The sequence below is a fragment of the Solea senegalensis genome, linkage group LG16, assembly GCF_019176455.1.
Source record: "Solea senegalensis isolate Sse05_10M linkage group LG16, IFAPA_SoseM_1, whole genome shotgun sequence".
NCBI lineage: Eukaryota > Metazoa > Chordata > Actinopteri > Pleuronectiformes > Soleidae > Solea > Solea senegalensis.
Window position 1 is genome coordinate 2,642,532 of NC_058036.1, and position 14,057 is coordinate 2,656,588.

Below are 14,057 nucleotides of genomic sequence, written 5' to 3' on the forward strand. Positions count from 1 at the left end.
GGATGCTGTGAAGGAGGACATGAGGAGAGCGGGTGCAGCAGAAGAGGACAAGATGGAGGCAGATCAGAAGCACAACAGGAAAATGGTAAAAACGACAAAGAAGTGTCCGGGTTGACTATTTTTATCCTGAAGGCCAAGGAGAAGAGGTGGCTTTTTACAAGTGATTTAAAATGCCAGATTTAATTTTCATGGGTAACTCGTTCCAAAATGTACAGGCAGCTACAGAAAAGGTTGGGATTTTGGCACTAAAATCCAAGAGTTGGTTATTAAACGTCAGAGCTCGGGATGGAGCGTGAAAGAAAAATAAGTCCAGAGAGGTAAAGGTGGTGCCAAGCCGTTGAGAGCTTTAAAACCCAACAATAAAAATGTAAAATCAGCCCTAAAATCGAAGAGGAAGCCAGTGGAGAGTGGAGCAACACGGGTGTGAAGACAGTTTCAGTCTGACAAACGCGTTACCATGGATTTTTACGCATACGCAAACCTACGCCCTTGCATGAAGATGGTTGTGAATCAAATTTGGTCAATTATAGTAAATTGCTTGTGTTTACGTAGCACTTTTCAAGTCCTCACGACCACTGAAAGCTGCTTTTATACTACAGTTTTTCTCTGCCCAAGCCTGAACCCAAACCGGGATCGACCTCCGCGGTGACTCATAACGACTTTTGGGCTCGGCTGTGACGCTGAAAAACTCTCGCTCTCGTCTCCGACACTAGTCCTGTCTCTAATATTGGTCGGGACAATCTGTCTCTCTCCAAATAGCCTCCAGCCTACACCCTTGTGTGTCAATACCTTGTAGGTAACAATGGTGCATAGCTGTGGTATAAACCCTTCTCTTATTATTGCTTATTTTTGCTGAATCGGATTAGGACAGGTGTAGGTGTCGACTGTCCACCTCCGCACCAGTATTAGATTCTTCTGGCTTCTCACTTTTGTGTCATCTCCTGCTTATGCTGCTTACACTAAATAAAAACAGGGAAAAAAGGGCCAGTTTGGCAGCGCGTAATACCAAAGTGATCTGTAATGGATAACACCAGGGAAAATATTTTCAATTTTCAAGAGATGAGAATCCCTTCAGCAGCGGGAGCCGGTGTTAATTGGCTGGAGAAGCCGCTGCGGTGCAAAGGGGCTTGCGTGAGCGCTATCAATATTTTCGAGAGGAAAGCCTCGGAGCGGCGAGTGCTGCGCGGTCGCAAGTGGCCGGTTTCTAAACGAACGGGCTATGAAAAAAAAAATCAATACCTCTGTTGACTGTTGTCGATTGCTCCACATAAGAGGCCGCGGAATGGGTGCAGGCGATAAATTCCCCGTGTCATCACGTTTAAAAAAATAAAATACTGTAGACTGTGATTGACTGGCACACGCCAACATACACCCACCACCTAATTGGAATTTGCTCAGAGGAAGACAAAGAGAGGCATCTCTCTCTCTCTGTCACTGACAGGACGCACTGATGCCTGGGGAAATTGAATTCTCATCGAGGGGGATTTAATTAGAACACTTTGTACCTTTCATTGCCGCTGAATCCTATTTACATTCGCTCTTATGCTACTAAGCTTCCTCACGTTAGTTATATTGGCTCAACTAATCCTCAGGTCTGCGTCTTACAACTTGTCCAGAGCAGATAAAGATTTCATCTGTGGTTAATGGCTCGGTTAATAGCGCCGAGTAAATCTTTAACTACACGTATAATAAAGAGAGTAAAAGGCGCGGGTGACCCTGTGCCTACACTTTGAGGACAAAAGGAAGAGAAATCGCTTTTATACTTTTCTTGAAAAAACATGAGGGATTATAGATTTGTACGTTCTGTGCAGAATAAAAACGTTTAAGTGCCAATACCGTTGCTATTATTTCTTACGGTGAAAAGAAAAGACGCAAGGACAAGGACACGGCCCCAGAGGAAGATACAATAAAAACGACCAAATGTACAAATCCAAGTTCAAAATGGCCGACTTCCTGTTGAATCGAGGTCATGGGCCCAATGAACCGCCTTCCTACAGACTTTTGTGGAATTTGGTGCAACTTCGCCAGTTCTGATTTGCGTGCCAACTTCTGTCCATTTTCACACACGTTTAGGGATTCAAAAATGCGATCGTTTGAGTAGAAAAGGGAAAATAATAATTTGCTCGGGCCCTAATTAATGAAATGAATACAAAAAAATATATAAATAGTGTTTAAAAAACCTTGAAAAATACTTCTAAAGTACTAGCTAAGTTCATTCAAACTAGCATAAGTAAGTTCTTGCTAACTTTAGTTTGAGTAAACATAATATTGAGGTGATTTTCCTAATCTCATAATAAGACTTTTAAAGTGACAGAGTTCACAGGAACATTCCAGACATATTAATTCAGAAGAACCTGATGAATTTAACCCGTAGGCGATGAAACGGTTGGTGAAGCTCTGAAGGAAATGTTTTGTTTTCTTGTGCCCTAATCTGCCGTCTTTCTTTGTACGTAAACAGAACCACATTCATATTATTTCTGCCAATTTAAAGATTAAAGATTCCTTTATTGTCGCTACACGCAGGCATCGCACAGTGAAAGTGGGGCAGAGCTTTGGTTTCAGCAGACGAGCATTCACACAGTCTTACGTACATTCAACAGAACAGAAATAGAATATAAAACTGGGACTCGTTAATCCCCTCAAAAATGACCACAAAGCCACAGAATAATAACGTATACATGTTGAGGGTCAGTCTCTTGTGTCATGTATGATGTTTTTCGAGTCAATGTATGGGGAAGTTGTACAGTAAGGCACTTCCTGTTTGGTGGCGAATGGCCGGAATTCGCCAAACTTCTATGGCCAAAATTCGCCAAACTTCCAGTGGCCGAAATTCGCCAAACGTCCGTGGACGAAATTCGCCAAACGTGCGTGACCATATGCTTATAGTTTTTCTGAGAGAATGAGATAGAAGCGGAGAAGTTTACTTTGCTTTGGGTTTTTAGACATTGGGAGATTCTCCTGTCTCAGGACTCTGCGATTGTTCGGACGTAAAAGAACGCTGGGATCTGCCGGAGATTGCGATATTTCTTCAAGATCATTTGAGTAAATACGGCCGGAAAAATGACGCACTTGAAACGCAGACAGGCTGGCTACGTCGCGACGCGACGGAAGCGTGAGCCAACCAGCGTCCGTTGGATGCGTTGAGGAGGAAAACAAAATAAATCTCGCGAAAACCGAGACAGAATGATGCTAGGTGCGATAGTTCCTGTTCACTGGGTTGGAAAGATCAGAAGGTGAGCACAAAAACAAACTCTAAGAACGTCAAATAGTCCCGTTACACAATGAACATGTGCCACAAGAAACAGCGACTGACTGGTGCGTGTGGCGTGTCAATCACGATGCTTTAAAATCCCCTTTGAAATAAATCTATAGAGGGGGGAAAAGAGTGTTTTTAGATGAGCAGGAACAAAAAAGACCTTGAAGGCAGGATTTATCAGCTAAGCTGACGGGAGATGATCCACTGAGCGCAGATAGGAAGAGGTCGCTGCGATCTTACTCTCCCGCGAAAGAGCTGCACGTGATATTCACATGGAATCCATCGCTGTGCCTGTAGGACATAAATGTTCTGCCAATTTTTGAAAAAGAACAGTTGAACTTGATAAAAACCCGCTCGTCCTCGCTGCTCCGTGTGTACGTCACGTTTCTATTTTGGCGTCCGTCGCCATGTTTGAGCAACAACACTCGCAACGCTTCTTCTTTTTTCCTTGACTGGAGGCAGGAAGGTTGGTTGATAGTGTCACAGCCGTCAAGATTTGTGTCACTGTCACTCGCTGTGATGATTCCAGTAACAGCGTTGGTGTGAAAGTTAAAGAGGAAACGCAAACAAAAAAATACTGGATGGGTTTAAAAGTCCAGTGTGTAACGTTTGGGAGGGTTTTTATTGAGGATACGACAAACAATTATGTTTGTTTAAGTGAATAATACCTTTAAAATAATAATAGTTTGGTTTGTGTGGCCCAAACCAGCCAACGCTGGCTGTGAAGAACGACATCCTTTCTGGCATGTGGAGGCCACCGTAGTTAGTAGAAAATTTGGCGGATCTCAATCTGATGATTAAATGTCATTAAATCTTATTTAAAGCTACATTTCTCTCTTTTTTTAAAATACAAAATGGGTTAAATTACTAAATATAGTGTTTGGATACCATAAAAAAAAGTATGAAAGGAAATAGGGAAGGAACTATATTGAGAAGAGCAACTCCTTGGCCACAGGTATTACCTGTCAATCACACAAAATGGACATCATGGTGTGCTCAAGACTTGAAACCTGTGGAGTCGCCCCCTGAAGGCTGTTCGAGAAACTGACGTTTGTAAAGGGTTACATTTAAAAACAAATTAAAAACAATTGACATGAGACAAGAAGGTTAATTTTAACTCCGAGTACATTTTCAGACCAGTACTTTTACTTGTACTTAAGTTAAAACGTTTTACTTGAGTAGAATATTTCAGTACTCTTCATAAACACACCGCAGACTGCAGCCGAGTCGTTCAATCAGACTGAGTGTAATCATTTTTCTGGGATAAGAGACAAAACAGAAAGCGACTTCAGTGCCAGTCAACACTCGTATCTTCACAAAATCTTGAAGATCGTCCCATTTTAATTATTCTTTTTCTGTCCGCGCGCGTTTGTGTCCGCCCGGGTGACGACGCGGAACGCGTAGAACAAAAAAGATACGATCGGCCGAGCGGCCCACGAGCAGTCGGAGCGCGTGTGAGTCTGAAACTCCTTCATTAGCTCTCATAAATGTTATCTGGCACATATCTGAGACAGGCTGAGTGGAACGCCTGCTGCGATCTGGCCCGCTCCACACACGCTCCGTCCTCCTCTGCCTCCCGTTGGCTTCGTCAGTTGACAGCCTGGCAACGGACCTGATTCCCCGAGTCCTGATTTCACACTCTTTCCCTCCATTTCTGTCTCAACAGACTTAGCGGAACGCCACCTCAGAAAAAACCGCAGCCCTGATTAGAAACCAGTTGGCAGCGCGGACTCCGAGGACGTCGGTGGGAGGTCCGCTGCTCTGCTCTCATTTACTGGGGAGGAGAAGTGGAGGCGGAGCCACGTCTTTAATGTGACCTGACCTAAAAGAAGTGTGTGTGGCAGACAGAGACGGACGAGCTGTGGCCTCAGTTTTTCTTTAATGATCTTTTTTCCGATATCTTTGGCGTTGAGGGCAGTGAAGATTCTGCCCGTCTGCCTGAAATGAGGCTGTTCTATTAAAAGACGTTTTATTGTGCACGCAATTAAGTTTTATTCTTCCATTCTTGAGAAAAGGAAACAATTGAAAAACTTGCTAAATTAATTACGCTTCCTCAAAATAAAGGTGTTTTGGAGGAAATGTGACATTTAAATACATAAAAACTCTGCATTCTCTTCTTTTTGAGTCAGCAGAAAAAGAAAACGTCTGTTTCTCACAGTGTTTGACAGGCAGACAGACACCTGTATAATCTTTACTTTTCATGATATTGGGGCACATTATACATACAACAACAACAATAATAATAATACGGCACGTGTGACACTGTGTTTCTCGTCTGACAGACTCGCTTCACTACGTTTCTTTGTCACGAGAGTCAGTTAACAAGTGTATTAGCAGACAGAGAGCGGCGGAAACATTCTTGTAGGTTAAATGGGGCTTATGGGATGAATTCAGGGTGAGTACAGCTCCGGCAGTCACACAACGGACAAGCGTTTCCGTGCGATAAATCCCTCAAACGGTTTCGTATTACAACACTCGGCTTAAGTCACAGGCTGAATTCTGCATCGTCTTGAGAAATGGCCAAGACACAGGAGGCAAACTGTCATTTCTGTCGTCGCTCAGCCCTTCTTTGCCAAGGACGCTATATATATACAGTATATATATATATATATATGTGTGTATATATATATATATATATATATATATATATAAGATGGCCGCCCTGGTCATTTGAGTTTGACCGGCCTGTGGTAACAGCTTCATAAACGTTCATAAACGGTCTAAAATGACTGCATGGCACTGACCTCGCGGCAACACTGCTTTATTAATGAGAACGTGAAAGTTCTGCTTGTTCTCAAACTGGCAGGCGCACTTTAAAGAACACTTAACGACCGGCCTTGAAGCCGAGCTAGTTTTTTTCCATTACTGCTCGTCATTCTCGCCGCTGAGCCGACTCCGAACTACCATTTACCACCAGCTGAAAAAGAAAAGACGAAGAAAGTTTTTCTTCTGATCCGATTAATTGCAGCCTTTTAGGTCTCTCTCACCATCAGCCTGGACTATTTTGCAGCCTTTTCATTACAAAGTGAAACGCCTGGCGATGGCACACGCGGGCAGTAAATGCCATATCCTTTCAGTGCGGCAGAGGCAGGGTAATTGTCTCTGTGGCATAATCGTCCCTCAACAAAAGCCAGTGGAAATGACAGGGTTTTAACATAATAAGGAGCCCTGTCATTTTGCACACGACCCCCCCCCTCCCCCACCGCGTCAGCGCTGCTGCAGTTTGATTCCCTTTGTTCGGCGGGAATGTTTATCTCCATCTTAGGGGCCTCCATTTTGCTCTTTTCTTCACCAGTGTCAGTGTGTAATTGCTTTCATCTCGTCTTTACGTACGAGATAACGGTGCGGTAACACAGCAGAAGGCAGAGCGGCTCAAAAAGAGGCGTGTCCGGAGCGAGACGACTTTGTTTCAACATCATGGCGGCAAGAAAGGCAAGGGAAAAATCATCGTTTCATCTCGACGACGGAGAATTAGGCCAAACTGAAGAGAAAAAAAATATATTTAATCTTTCGAGAACAAAGTCGTAATATTACGAGAATAAAGTCGTAATTTTACAAGAATAAAGTTGTAATATTATGAGAATAAAGTCGTAATATGATGAGAATAAAGTCGTAATATTACGAGAATAAAGTCGTAATATTACAAGAATAAAGTTGTAATATTACGAGAATAAAGTCGTAACATTATGAGAATAAAGTCATAATATTACAAGAATAAAGTCGTAATATTATGAGAATAACGTCGAGAATAAAGTTGTCATATTACAAGAATAGTCGTATTATTATGAGATTCTTTGTCATGTAGTATTATTAAACAGCAACAGAACGAGAGATGATTCCCCCCATGTGTGTGTTTGTGATTCTTTCTTCCAAACAGACTCAGTTTCTTTCACAATCTTTTCAAAGTCCCGATGCTAAAGATAACGTGGCGCTGATGTGCCAAAAATATGAATTATTTCTTTACTTCTAAACGTAGATTCACGGAATGCTCCGCGTTAGTCATCTTGACGCAGGTTTGTTGAATAATAATTTCGATGGTATATCTCGGCACGATGACAGTTGATGAATTAAATCAACAAACCAATCACAAAAGGTGGATAGAGGTTGTCAAACTTGACGATCGGAGGCAAGAAATCTCGAATTCTTGAAAATGTTGTGGCGCCAATGCACCGGGGACGTGAGGCTCTCCAGCAGATACACATCTCCTCCCTGTTTGACGGCAAACAACAGCTCCGACCTCATGGAAAAATAAATCCGCTCTCATATCCTCCTCCTCCTCCTCCTCCTCCTGCTCCTCCCGCTCTGTTTGTCCCCGTAATACTCCGTCAATATTCGTCCGCGTCTCTCCGTCACAGCAAAAGTGCGGTCGTGCAGGAGGTTTGTGAGGATACAATATGCACAATTACGGCCGGTCACATTTAAAGCACACGATGACTGCAGGGTGTAGGTGAAGCAGTTCAGTTTTCAGAAACTAGAGCAGCCAAAACTCAAGAACGCTCTGGCCCATTTCATCTTTTTTTTTTTTTCTGCCGCCACCAAAATCTTTCCATTTCCTCGTTCCACTTTCCCTCCCTCATTTCCACAAAAACATGATTCCCAACCAATTATAAAATATGTGTCAGTGGAAACTGGGAAACCTGCTTTGGTGACGAGAAGAATGACATCAAATTCTAATTACTTCTTAATATTTTACAGAATTGGACATAAATATTTAACAGTTGTGTATAGTATTTTTGTGACCCACCTGCAGTACTGTGAGTGACCATCAGGGGGAACTTTTTGACCTTGTGAGGACCTTCTGTCAGGACTTTAGGTTTTCAGGTTTGAGTTAGCATTGGGTTTAGTTTAGGGTCAGGGGTAGATTTTAGTTGTGAGGCACAAGGTTTAGGGGTGTCACGGTTCTCCAAATCCTCTATACGACTTGACTTTAAGGTCACAATTCAATCCTCGATATTTTTCTCCCTCTTTTAGCGCAGATCCATCTGCCATTTTTAGACTAGGATTTCCCATTTTCATTGTCTACATCAGCGTTTCCCCAAGCCTGGTCCTGGGGGAACACTGTGCTTTGCTACACGCTCATAAACATAACTTACACACCGTGGTTTTCTTGTGTCGACAACGAGAAACTCACGGGGGGGGGACGCAAAACATTTGCAAACACCGGTGATTTCAGACAAGCGGGAGAGAGCTCGAATTCGGTGTGAATGTGTCGCCCCAAATCAGCAGCCGCTGTGGTTACTATTAGTTGGCGGCAGCTTCCGGTTAGTGGGAGGAGCTAACGCGTAAGCCGTGCTACAATAACACTGTGTCACACTGGTGGGGCGTGGTTAAATCCTCTAATCCATTTTTGCTCTAAAGGTCGAGATCGTGACGTTGTTTCGTTAAACCGATATTCATTCAATGAGATTAGCCCTCACTAAAAATGCTGTACGAGAGTATGTGTGTGTGTGTGTGTGTGTGTTACACATGGGCTGCTGGTGACGTTAGCATAAGCGAGCCAGATAAGAGCGGGAAGCGATGCTGTGATGAACGAGATTTGTTCCCCTGCAGTGGCAGTTAACACATCTAACTGCCCCGCTGATAACTCCGCTCTATTCAGACCTTAACCACTTATTTATTGCTGACAAACAGGAACATTAACGTGATAAGCGGCGAGCTACGGCCATGTACTGACCCCACCTCCACCTCCACCTCCACCATTGTTGCTCTTTCCAACTAAAAAAAAAGGTCCAAACACAGCTTCTCATCATCAGTTCTTAGATTACAAAACATAAGTCCTCGTGTCCCAGCGACACAGAGTGACCACGAGGCTACATCTCCTACATCTACACGACAGAAACTCAAGACTTCTATTGTGTCATTTAACAATAAACTATTAAAAAGAAAAACTTTTTTTTTGTGTGTGTGGGATTTTCATCTGTCACTGAAAAAAAAAAAAACCACATCGTGGTATGAATCAGCGTTAATGCGAGACGAATAATTAATGTGTCAGTGGTGCGCGGTACATGTAGAGGGTTTGGTGCGTGGGGGAGATGTAATCATAGGTGACAGGGAAAGACACTTTACTGATCATAACAAGACATTTCATTAATGGAGGGAAACTAACTTTCTTAACACACGTCCTTCAAGAGTTAGGGGCGGGTGAAAATATGGATTTGGTGAGGATATCGTCGCCCAGAAAGCTACGTGAAGAGATGTTCTTCAGTTAGACACATATCGTTGTATCGTGATATTATTGGTATCGCGTACCGTATCGTATCGTGAGGTAGTCTGTGATTCCCACCCCGACTTCTGAGGCTGCATTTGAATGTGCGTCAAAGGTCTTAGTCATTTGTTTTTTTTTTTGTAAACTACTCACTAAGTACAATTAGTGATCTACACCCGCTTCCCTCGCTGCAGCTGTGTTGCCAGGCAACAGCTGTGTAACGTGATAAGGAAATCCGCCGTCCGCCGACCGCTTTGGTTCGGTTTCTGTCGTCCGACCACCCACCCTCGCATGCTAACGCCAGAAGAATTGGGGCTTGTAAGTGGAGGGGTCGTCAGGTCAAAGGTCAGGGTGTCCATGAACAAGGCAGATAAACGGCTGGTGTGTCAGCAGGCCTTAGGATTAGGATTTTTACATTTAGCAAAGGGATAAAGTAAGGTATCTTAACTTATGTTCTATAACAAGTATGAATGTCTATTTCCTCTATTTGAGAGCAGAACAAATCACATCTGAGCTCATCAATACCGCAGTCTTTAATAATTTAGCCTCCCTGCCTGTTTAATGCTTTCATTTCCCGTCTCCAGTACTTAATCAGGGTCAGTGACATCGTGAACCAAAGCCAATGAGCTGCTTAAGGTCAATATCGACGCGAGGGCCGAGGGCGGAGCGTCGCCAACCGACGCCGAGAGCGAGGCTTTGATTCGACCGTCAGAAGTTACAAGACTCGTCTCCGGAGAGAAAGAAACGGGTCACTGCCATCGCGACGGCAACTTCTCAATCAATATTTGTCTTTGCAGTTTTCAGACAAAGCTCACATCCGAGCGCAGCAGAGCAAAGAGAGAGAGAGAGAGAGGACATCACACATTCTCTCAGTGTTTAACAACGTCCGTATGATCGTAAGCTTCTCATTTCGCCTTTAGATCGTACCATTCCACTGAAGTGTATAATTATAACAAAAAAATAATGCATTGTTACACAATGACTTCGTTAATAATCCATTCAATCGGAGCAGAAAGTTAATCAGTAAATAATTAACAAGTGAGGAACGGAAACTCAGCTTTTCCTCTCACTGCTGTCGTTTGAACGCTGTAATTACTTTTGGGCGACTCTGCTTTGGTGTCTTAAAAAAAAAAAAGTACCAAAATCATAATGACTATTTCATTGCAGTCAGTGATTTGAGAAGCTTTAAGGGTCTTATCAGAAACGAAACTGTGATTGGTTTCACAGGGAAATGATTGATGGTGAAAATCCAGTCGAATGACTCAGCGCCGATCGCTGGAACATGAACTGTATGTGGACATATTTCAGTCATTTACCCTCATTCATTCACTCACTGTTGATCATTGCACCAGATTTCACAGGCTTTAACGATGATCATTTGTCATGTCATACTGTATTTTTGTGATCTACTGTGAAAGTCATCAGATGTGATTTTTAGAGGGAGTTTTAAATACATTATTTTTACATGAAAAAGTACTGCTAAATCACCGTAATGTGTCATAGCTGTGAAATACAGTGGTCCATTTACAGTAATATACTGTAACATTATACAGTAACAAGTCATTTACTGTAAATAAACTCAGTATTTATTGAGTTAGTCAGTTTTTTAGTCCATAAATGCTCCGCCACTGTCAAACCTGCCGTTGCTGACCAACCCGAACAGTAACAGTGTTATTGCTGTTGGTTAAAAGAAGAAAAAAAATACATTGGAGTCACTTAACAAACGGTCCGACCAATAAAATCGATAGCAATTTAAGTCTAAGATTGCCTTTTCTCAATGTTAGACAGCCGTCGATGGCTGTAAACTGAAGTTTCTAATAAGTATTATATAAGTATTCTAAGTATTTTCTCTATGGACTTCGGTGTGGGAGAGTTAGTGGTTTAGAAAACTTCAAACTTCATTAAGAAGATTCTGTCAAACAGTGAGAAAACATACTCTTAGGATAGACTGTTGACTTGAGTGGACAATTGGGGCTTCAGAATTAATCAAAATTGTTATAAAAATGACATATTTATTCAAAATATTAGGCGTCAGACAGCCATTTTGTGAACAAGAATGACCTGGACTACCCCAGAAAGACTTTTAAATCATCTGCTATACAGCTATATTAGATTAGATTAGATTAGATATGGCTGAATGAGATTGGATAGCGCTAGACAAGAGTAGATGAGACTAGACTAGACTGGACTGGACTTGAGTGGATTGACTTATATAATATTAAATTGTATTGGATTGGATTGGATTAGATTCAGATCAGATTAAATAGGACTGGATACATACTAGACTAGACTAGATTAAATTGCATAAAACAAGACTAAAGTAGACCGGATTGGACTGGACTTGAGTGGATTGAACTATATTAACTTGCACTGTATTGCATTAGATTGGATTAGATTAGATAGGACTGGATAAATCAAAGACTAGACTGAACTCGACTAGATTGGACTGGACTTGAGTGGATTGAATAATATTAAATTGTATTGTATTGTATTAGATTAGATCAGATAGGACTGGAAACATCCAGACTAGCAATTCCTGCCAAAATAAACACAACCACGTATTTATTAAAATAGTAGGCGTCAGGCAGCCATTTTGTGAGCAAGAGTGACTTTTAAATCATCTGCAATACAGCCGACAACGCAAATAAATGCTTTCATTTTGAAAGTATGTAAAAGTATAAAGAGTATAAGAGTATCCTCCTTTCTTTCTCAACAAATAAATGTGTAATTTGATAATTAGTTCCCCTGGTTGACTGTAAGTGATGGAGGCTAAAATTCTCAAACAGACAAAAAATGAGAACAACAAAAATGCTCGTCCACTGACGCAGGAGTGGATTCTCTTTTCACTTCATTGGGCCTCGACAGGACGAGATCGACGAGATCCCGGCTCCTTACAAACCAAACCAAAACGCCCACAAGTCGTCTGCAGCGTCGCCAAACGTCGGCGTAGGCCGCGCGCTCATTTTTACCGCCGACCACTTAGAGGAGAATAATATACAGATAAGCCTGGTCAACTAATTACAGTAATGATCGCAAAATGTTTTCCGAGCAGAGTGAGCACATAATCACTGGAGCGTCACAACACCGGGCAGTAAATATGCTAATTTAAAACACAAGTAAATAAAAGTCTTTTTTTCGTTTTTACTGTGCAAGTTTACTCTGGTAAATTAATGAGATGCAAAAAAACGCAGCATGGGAATCTAGGAATCTACGTCCACAGAGCTCGCCACGCTTCAACAGAGAGAGTGAGACATTTATTAGTTTGGACATAGATTATTGCAGCTCTGGACACTGCAGGCTTTCAGGTATTTAAAGCTCCTGTTGTGCAGCTCAAGATGAGAAAGACGCAGATTAAAAACTAAGAAAAACTAAGAATAAAAAGTTGATTTCCAGGTGGTTTTAGAAAATAAAGACCCTCCCACCAGATGAAAGAAGCAGACAACCTGAGACAAAACACAAAACAAGACTAAACTAGATTGGACTAGATTTGAGTGGAGTGGATTGAATTGAATGATATGTAAATGTAATAGATTAGATTATATTATAGGCTGGAGAATGGGATAAAACAAGAGTGGACTTGATTAGATTAGATTAGATTAGATTAGATTAGATTAGGATAGATATGGCTGGATAGCATTGGATAAAACAAGACTAGATTAGAGTAGACTGGATTTAAACAGATTAAATTAGTTGAGACTAGATTAGATTTGGCTGGATAAAATGGGATAAAACAAGAGTGGATTGGAGTTGATTAGATTAGATTAGATTAGATTAGATTTGAATAGAATAGAATAGAATAGAATAGAATAGAATATATATGGCTGGATAGTAGTGGATAAAACAAGACTGGATTAGTTGAGATTAGATATAGCTGAATGGGACTGGATAAAACAAGACAAGACTAGATTGGACTGGACTTGTGCAGTCTACTGGATCGGAGTGGATTTATTGATTAATAGTATATTGAATTGTATTGTATTAAATTAGATTAAATTAGATTAGAAAGGACTAGATAAATCAAGACTAGACTAAACTGGACAAGATTAAATTGGATAAAACAAGATGAAACTAGATTAGACTGGACTGGACTGAACTGGCCTGGACTTGAGTGGAGTGGATTGAATGATAAAATATGGATAAATCAAGACTGGACTAGACTAAACTAAACAAGATTAGACTGGAGAAGACAAGACATGGTATGACAGGAGCCAACTGTAGACTAGATTAGATTCAATTAGATTAGAAAGTATCCACTCTTGTCAGTTCACCACTTCACACCATAAAGTAAATATAACAAACAGAGACATACAAGCATTTACATGCAAACATCAGTGTCAGTAACAGTAAAATATGGAAAGATCAAGGTTCATCATCACATCCACGAACGTCACTTCACATAATCATCAAACAGCTGAGAGAACAAATAATCTCAGATGACATCTGCTTTGGTTTCCTGGAGAAAAATAAACAAGAGTTTCCCTGATGAGGAAAAGTCAACGTGAAGACGCAATAACACACACATCTGAAGCAGCAAATTCAAATTCAAATTTACTGAGAGTCGTGACTGACACTGAGTCACCGTTTCCTCTGCCACTC

At 41.5% G+C, this 14,057-nt stretch overlaps 1 protein-coding gene across 1 annotated transcript in view; it reads right to left on the reverse strand.

Moving 5' to 3' along the window:
* gfra4a (GDNF family receptor alpha 4a) overlaps positions 1-14,057 on the reverse strand; it is a 138,055-nt gene that overhangs the window by 121,300 nt on the left and 2,698 nt on the right. The gene's annotated exons all lie outside the window — the stretch shown is intronic.